At 38.0% G+C, this 8,789-nt stretch overlaps 1 non-coding gene across 1 annotated transcript; it reads left to right on the plus strand.

The window, feature by feature from the left end:
* The first annotated feature begins 5,746 nt into the window (after positions 1–5,746).
* LOC112739392 (small nucleolar RNA R71) lies at positions 5,747–5,854 on the plus strand. The gene has a single exon (XR_003170330.1). It is a non-coding gene; the product is annotated as a small nucleolar RNA R71 (small nucleolar RNA).
* The last annotated feature ends 2,935 nt before the right edge of the window (positions 5,855–8,789 follow it).

Consider the following 8,789-nt stretch of genomic DNA (forward strand, 5'->3'; position numbering starts at 1 on the left):
TGTGTTGAGTGTTTCAGACTTTACAGGGCATGAATGAGTTGGAGATTGGAAAGGAAGCTGGCAGAAATGGAAGGAACACAAGAATTTGAAGAGATAACCAGCGAGAAGTGACGCGGTCACATGGCTCATGCGACCGCGCGAAGGAGAGCAAATTGCAGTGACGCGGCCGCATGGCTCACGCGGCCGCACGGATTGGAAAAGCTAAAGCGACGCGGTAGCATGGACGACGCGAATGCGTGGCAAGGAAAAGCGTGAATGACGCGTCCGCATGGGTGACGCGATCGCGTGACATGTGCGATCTGCATAATCTGCAGAACTCACTGGGGGCGATTTTGGACCTTATTTCGACCCAGTTTTCGGCTCGGAACAGCAGACTAGAGCCAGAGAACATACAGAAACAAAGGACAACATTCATTCTACACAGTTTTTCAGTTTTAGATCGAGTTTTACTCCTCCTCTAGGTTTTTTTTCTTTAGTTTTTAGGATTTAATTTTTAATTGGTCTTAGCATTGGAACATTGAGAAGAGTTAGTACTTCATCAAGACTTCGTCATTCTAGTTCGTTCTCTTAACTTGGTTTTATTATTCCATGTTCTTTGCTTTGCTCAATTTTGTCAATTGAATACTTTTATGATTATTTAATACAAGGGTTATTTCTTTTATTTTAATTCATTTTAATTTCCAATAATCATGTCTTCTTTTAATTTCCTTTCATGTGTTACGGATTTATTATTTACAATGAGTGAGTAGTTCCCTCACTTGATGGGGAGTTGATTGAAAGGAACTCTTGAGTTGGAAGGATTGAAAGAAAATTTGTAATTGGGTTAACTGTTGGATTGCTATCTAGTCACTAACACCAATCCCTTTGAACTAAGTGGGTTGCAACTCGTAAACAGATCTAGCATTCCAACTCGTTTGACTTTCCTTTACCTAGTAAAGGATAACTAAACAGAACAACCATTAATTATCAATTAATCTTGAAATCATTCCATCAATAATAGAGATTCCAACTAATCAACTCCCACTCAAGGCTTTTACTCATATTATTTAATTTTCTCAATTTAATTTTCCATCTACTTAACTCAATTTCTTTGGAAACATCTGATTAATAAAATAGCACACTTTTCTGCAACTCGTTGGGAGACGACCTGGGACTCAAACTCCCAGTAATTTTTACTTTAAATTCTCTGTGACATATTTCTAAATTGATAGGCAGATTTTCGGTGAGTTAAGAACTATACTTACAATGTAACTATTTTAATAATTTTTAATTCACCAACTTCTGTGCTCCGTCAGCCGTGGCCCTAAGCACTTTGTTAAAGTCCAGGGTGAATCTTTTCAGATTGTGACTCAGCTTTGCTAAAGTCCCCAATTAGAGGTGTCCAGGGTTCTTAAGCACACTCTTTTTTTTTTTTGCTTTGGACCTTGACTTCAACCGCTCAGTGTCAAGTTTTCACTTGACACCTTCACGCCACAAGCACATGGTTAGAGACAGCTTGGTTTAGCCGCTTAGGCCAGGATTTTATTCCTTTAGGCCCTCCTATCCATTGATGCTCAAAGCCTTGGATCCTTTCTATTACCCTTGCCTTTTGGTTTTAAGGGCTTTTGGCTTTTTTGCTCTTGCCTTTTGGTTTAAAGAGCTTTTGGCTTTTTCTGCTTGCTTTTTCTTTTTCTTTCTCCTTTTTTTTCGCCATTTTTCTTTTCTTTTGTTTCTTTTTTTTTTGCAAGCTTTTGTATTCACTGCTTTTTCTTGCTTCAAGAATCAATTTTAGGATTTTTCAGATTATCAAATAACATTTCTCCTTTTTCATCATTCTTTCAAGAGCCAACATATTTAACATTCATAAACAACAATTTCAAAAGACATATGCACTGTTCAAGCATTCATTCAGAAAACAAAAAGTATTGTCACCACATCAAAATAATTAAACTAGTTTCAAGGATGAATTCGAAACCCTGTACTTCTTGTTCTTTTGTAATTAAAACATTTTTCATTTAAGAGAAGTGATAGATTCATAGGACATTCATAACTTTAAGGTATAGACACTTAAATACTAATGATCATGTAATAAGGCACAAACATAAACATAAAGCATAGTAAACGAAAAACAGGAAAATAAGAACAAGGAGATTAAGGAACGGGTCCACCTTAGTGAGGGTGGCATCTTCCTCTTCTTGAAGAACCAATGGTGCTTTTGAGTTCCTCTATGTCTCTTCCTTGCCTTTGTTGCTTCTCCCTCGTAGCTCTTTGATCTTCTCTAATTTCATGGAGGATGATGGAGTGCTCTTGGTACTCCATCCTTAGTTGTCCCATGTTGGAACTTAATTCTCCTAGGGAGGTGTTGATTTGCTCCCAATAATTCTGTGGAGGAAAGTGCATCCCCTGAGGCATCTCAGGGATTTCATGGTGAGGAATTTCCTCATGCTCTTATTGAGATCCATGCTCTCTTGAGTGAGGAAAGGCTAACCTTGCCAAAGTAAAGGACTTGTCAGCCACCTTGTAGAGTTCTTGAGGTATGATCTCATGAACTTCCACTTCCTCCCCAATCATGATACTATGGATCATGATGGCCCGATCTATAGTAACTTCAGACCGGTTGCTAGTAGGAATGATTGAGCGTTGAATAAACTCCAACCATCCTCTAGCTACAGGCTTAAGGTCCAGTCTTCTCAATTGAACCGGATTGCCTCTTGAGTCAATTTTCTATAGAGCTCCTTCCACACATATGTCCATGAGGACTTGGTCCAACCTTTGATCAAAGTTGACCCTTCTAGTGTAGGGGCGTGCGTCTTCTTCCATCATTGGCAAGTTGAACGCCAGCCTTACATTTTCCGGACTGAAATCTAACTATTTCCCCCGAACCATGGTGAGCCAATGCTTTGGATTCGGGTTCACACTTTGATCATGGTTCCTAGTGATCCATGCATTTGCATAGAACTCTTGAACCATTAAGATCCCGACTTGTTGAATGGGGTTGGTGAGAACTTCCCAACCTCTTCTTTGGATCTCAAGTCAGATCTCCGGATACTCATTCTTTTTGAGATTGAAAGGAACCTCAGGGATCACTTTCTTCTTGGCCACAACTTCATAGAAGTGGTCTTGATGGACCTTTGAGATGAATCTCTCCATCTCCCATGACTTAGAGGTGGAAGCAATTTCCTTCCCTTTCCTCTTTCTTGGGGATTCTTTGGCCTTAGGTGCCATTGATGGTTATGAAAAAATAAAAAGCAATGTTTTTTACCACACTAAACTTAAAATGTTTGCTCGTCCCCGAGTAAAAGAAGAAAGAAAGAAGGAGAAGAGGAAGAAAATGGAGGAGATGTAGGGAGAAGGTGTATTCGGCCAAGGGGAAGAAGAGAGGGTTGTGTTGTGTGAAAATGAAGAAGGAATGAGGGGTTTATATAGGAGTGTGGGGAGGGTTAGGGTTTGGCCATTAGGGTTGGGTTTGGGAGGGAAAATAGTTTGAATTTTGAAGGTATGTGGGGTTTTTGGGGAAGAGAGGATAGATGTGAGTGGTGAAGAGGGGATGGGGAAGAGTGATTGAGGTGATTGGTGAAGGGTATTTGGGGAAGAGAGTTATGAAAAGGTGTGAAAAGGAGAGAAGAAGTGGTAGGGATCCTGTGGGGTCCACAGATCCAGTGGAGCCAAGGACTTAACATCCCTGCTCCAATTAGGCGTGTAAAACACCCTTGCTGTGCAATCCTGGCATTTAACGCCAGACTACTGCTTGTTTCTGGCATTAAATGCCCAAATGTAGCCTGTTTCTGGCGTTTAACGCCAGGTATATGCTTGTTTCTGGCGTTAAACGCCAGACAGATGCTTGTTTCTGGCGTTTAAATGCCAGAATGCTCCTCCTCCAGGGTGTGCTGTTTTTAATGCTGTTTTTCATTCTGTTTTTAATTTTTCAGTAGTTTTTGTGACTCCACATGATCATCAACCTAATAAAACACGAAATAAAAATACAAATAAAATAGATATGATTAAATAACATTGGGTTGCCTCCCAACAAGCGCTTCTTTAATGTCAATAGCTTGACAGTAAGCTCTCATGGAGCCTCACAGATAATCAGAGCAAGGTTGGAACCTCCCAACACCAAACTTAGAGTTTGAATGTGGGGGTTCAACACCAAACTTAGAGTTTGGTTGTGGCCTCCCACACCAAACTTAGAGTTTAACTGTGGGGGCTTTGGTTGACTCTGCAGTGAGAGAAGCTTTTCATGCTTCCTCTCCATGATTATAGAAGGAGATCCTTGAGTTTTAAACACAAGGTTATCCTCATTCAGTTGAAGGATCAATTCTCCTCTGTCCACATCAATCACAGCTCTTGCTGTGGCTAGGAAGGGTCTTCCAAGGATGATGGATTCATCCTCATCCTTCCCCGTGTCTAGGATTATGAAATCAGCAGGGATGTAAAGGCCGTCAACCTTTACTAACACGTCCTCTACTTGTCCATAAGCCTGTTTTCTTGAGTTGTCCGCAATTTCTATTGAGATTCTGGCAACTTGAACCTCAAAGATCCCAAGTTTCTCCATTACAGAGAGTGGCATTAAGTTTATTCCTGACCCCAGGTCACACAGAGCCTTCTCAAAGGTCATGGTGCCTATGGTACAGGGTATTAAGAATTTGCTAGGATCCTGTTTCTTTTGAGGTAATTTCTGCCTATCCAATGCATTTAGTTCATTGGTGAGCAAGGGAAGTTCATCTTCCCAAGTCTCATTACCAAATAATCTGGCATTCAGCTTCATGATTGCACCAAGGTACTTAGCAACTTGCTCTTCAGTAACGTCTTCATTCTTTTCAGAAGAAGAATACTCATCAGAGCTCATGAAGGGCAGAAGAAGGTTCAATGGAATCTCTATGGTCTCTAGATGAGTCTCGGATTCCTTTGGTTCCTCAAAGGGAAACTCCTTATTGGTCACTGAGCGTCCCAGGAGGTCTTCCTCACTAGGATTCACGTCTTCCTCCTCCTCTTTGGGTTCGGCCACACCAAGCAAGGTAATGGCCTTGCACTCTCTTTTTGGATTCTCTTCTGTATTGCTTGGGAGAGTACTAGGAGGGGTTTCAGTGACTCTTTTACTTAGCTGGCCCACTTGTGCCTCCAAATTTTTAATGGAGGACCTTGTTTCATTCATGAAACTTAGAGTGGCCTTAGATAGATCAGAGACTATATTTGCTAAGCTAGATGGATTCTGCTCAGAATTCTCTGTCTGTTGCTGAGTGGATGATGGAAAAGGTTTGCTATTGCTAAACCTGTTTCTTCCACAATTATTAAAGCCTTGATGAGGCTTTTGTTGATCCTTCCATGAGAAATTTGGATGATTTCTCCATGAGGGATTATAGGTGTTTCCATAGGGTTCACCCATGTAATTCACCTCTGCTATTGCAGGGTTCTCAGGATCATAAGCTTCTTCTACAGAAGATGCCTTTTGAGTACTGTTGGATGCAGCTTGCATTCCATTCAGACTCTGAGAAATCATATTGACTTGCTGAGTCAATATTTTATTCTGAGCCAATATGGCATTCAGAGTATCAATTTCAAGAACTCCCTTCCTCTGAGGCGTCCCATTACTCACAGGATTCCTTTCAGAAGTGTACATGAACTAGTTATTTACAACCATGTCAATGAGTTCCTGAGCTTCTGCAGGCGTTTTCTTTAGGTGAATGGATCCACCTGCAGAATGGTCCAGTGACATCTTTGATAGCTCAGACAGACCATCATAGAATATATCCAGGATGGTCCATTCTGAAAGCATGTCAGAAGGACACTTTTTGGTCAGTTCCTTGTATCTCTCCCAAGCTTCATAGAGGGATTCACCTTCTTTCTGTTTGAATGTTTGAACATCCACTCTAAGCTTGCTAAGCTTTTGAGGAGGAAAGAGCTTGACTAAGAAAGCCGTGACCAGCGTATCCCAAGAGTTCAGGCTATCTTTAGGTTGAGAGTCCAACCATACTCTAGCTCTGTCTCTTACAGCAAATGGGAAAAGCATAAGCCTGTAGACCTCGAGATCAACCCCATTGGTCTTAACAGTATCATAGATCTGCAAGAATTCAGTTAAGAACTGAAAAGGATCTTCTGATGGAAGTCCATGAAACTTGCAGTTCTGTTGCATCAGAGAAACTAATTGAGGCTTTAGCTCAAAATTATTTGCTCCAATGGCAGGGATTGAGATGATTCTTCCATGTAAATTGGAATTTGGTGCAGTAAAGTCACCAAGCATCTTCCTTGCATTGTTATTATTTTCGGCCATGTCTCCTTCTTTTTCAAAAATTTCTGTCAGATTTTCTCCAGAGAGTTGTGCTTTAGCTTCCCTTAGCTTCCTCTTCAAAGTCCTTTCAGGTTCAGGATCAGCTTCAACAAGAATGTTCTTATCCTTGTTCCTGCTCATATGAAAAAGAAGAAAACAGAAAAGAAAATATAAAATCCTCTATGTCACAGTATAGAGATTCCTTTATGTGAGTAGAAGAAGATAAGAATAGAAGAAGGAAAAGATAAGAATCCAAACACAGGGGAGAGGAGTGGGTTCGAATTCTTAGATGAAGAGGAGTGTCAGTAAATAAATAAATAATTAGAAGGAGATGAGGGAGAAGAATTTTCGAAAATCATTGAAAAGAAAAGAAAAATATTTTTGTTTTTAAATTAAATTTAAAGTTAGAATTCGAAAATACAAAAAAGAAAAATGAAATTAAATTAAAGTAAAAATTAAAACAATTAGTTAATAAAAAAAAGAATTTTGAAAAAGAGGGAAAGGATTTTCGAAAATTAGAAAGAGAGAGTTAGTTAGGTAGTTTTGACAAAGATATGAATCAAACAAAAAGATAAGATTAATTGAAAAAGATTTGAAAATCAATTTTGAAAAGATAAGAAGTTAGAAAATAAGTTAGAAAAGATTTTGAAATTAATTTTGAAAAAAAATTTTAAAAGATTTGATTTTAAAAATTAAAGTTGATTACTTGACTAACAAGAAACACAAAGATAGGATTTTAAAATTTAAAGATTGAACCTTTCTTACTAGGCAAGTAACAAACTTAAAATTTTTTGAATCAGTCACATTAATTGTTAGCATTAATTTTGAAAATATGAAAAAAAATAAGAAAAAAGATTTTTGACAATCAATTTGAAATTTTCGAAAATTATGAAAGAAAAAATGAAAAAGATTTGATTTTTGAAAAAAAAAAGATTTGAAAAAGATAGAATTTTTTTAAATTGAAAATTTGATTTGACTCATAAGAAACAAATAGATTTTAAAATTTTTTGAAAAAGTCAACTCAAATTTTCGAATTTTAAGAGTGAAAAAGGGAAAGATATTTTTTTGATTTTTTGAATTTTTAATGATGAAAGAGAAAAACATCAAAAAGACTCAATGCATGAAAATCTTGGATCAAAACAAATGATGCATGCAAGAACACTATGAATGTCAAGATGAACACCAAGAACTTTTTTTTTTAATTTTTAAGAAAAGGAAAACATGCAAAACACCAAACTTAGAAATTTTTAATTTTTAGACACTAACAAATTGAAAATGCATATAAAAAACAAGAAAAGATGCAAAACATGAAAATGCAAAGATCAAACAAGGAAATTCATCAAGAACAACTTGAAGATCATGAAGAATGCAATGCATGAATTTTCGAAAAATACAAGAAAGAGATAAACATGCAATTGATACCAAACTTATGACTTGACACTAGACTCAAACAAGAAACACAAAATATTTTTGGTTTTTATGATTTTATTAGTTTTTTTTGGGTTTTTCGAAAATTCTTTTGAAAAGGAAAATAAGGATTTCAAAAATTTTAATAGGAATTCTAGGAATCATGCAATGTTAGTCTAAAGCTCCAGTCCAGGAATTAGACATGGCTCAGTAGCCAGTCAAGCTTTCAGTGAAAGCTCCAGTCCAAAACACTAGACATGGCCAATGGCCAGCCAAGCTTCAGCAGAACATTACATACAACAGCTAATTTGCTGGAAAAGACAAAGAAGCTCTTCTCTTGAGATAGTTGAAACCTCAGTCCAAAAGATTAGACATGGCTTAACAGCCAGCCAGGATTCAACCTATCTCATGAGATTCTAGAATTCCTTCTCAAAAATTCTGAAGCCATAGAATAATTTTTTTTTTTGAAATTTTTTTTCGAAAATAATAAGAATAAAACCAAAAACTTAAAATTAAAATAAAATTACCTAATCTGAGCGACAAGATGAACCGTCAGTTGTCCAAACTCGAACAATCCCCGGCAACGGCGCCAAAAACTTGGTGCACGAAATTGTGATCATCAACAATGGCGCCAAAGACTTGGTGCTCTCAAACGTGAATCACACTTTGTCACAACTTCGCACAACTAACGAGCAAGTGCACTGGGTCGTCCAAGTAATAAACCTTACGTGAGTAAGGGTCGATCCCACGGAGATTGTCGACCTGAAGCAAGCTATGGTCACCTTGTAAATCTCAGTCAGGCGGATTCAAATGGTTATAGAGTTTTAATAATTAAAGCATAAATAAAACGTAAAATAAAGATAGAGATACTTATGTAATTCATTGGTGAAAATTTCAGATAAGCGTATAGAGAAGCTTTCGTTCCTCCTGAACCTCTGCTTTCCTGCTGTCTTCATCCAATCATTCCTACTCCTTTCCATGGCAAGCAGTATATTGGGCATCACCGTTGTCAATGGCTACATCCCGTCCTCTTTGTGAAAATGGTCCAATGCGCTGTCACTGCATGGCTAATCATCTGTCGGTTCTCGATCATACTAGAATAGGATTTACTATCCTTTTGCGTCTGTCACTACGCCCA

The sequence above is a fragment of the Arachis hypogaea genome, chromosome 13 (assembly GCF_003086295.3).
Source record: "Arachis hypogaea cultivar Tifrunner chromosome 13, arahy.Tifrunner.gnm2.J5K5, whole genome shotgun sequence".
Classification (NCBI taxonomy): domain Eukaryota; kingdom Viridiplantae; phylum Streptophyta; class Magnoliopsida; order Fabales; family Fabaceae; genus Arachis; species Arachis hypogaea.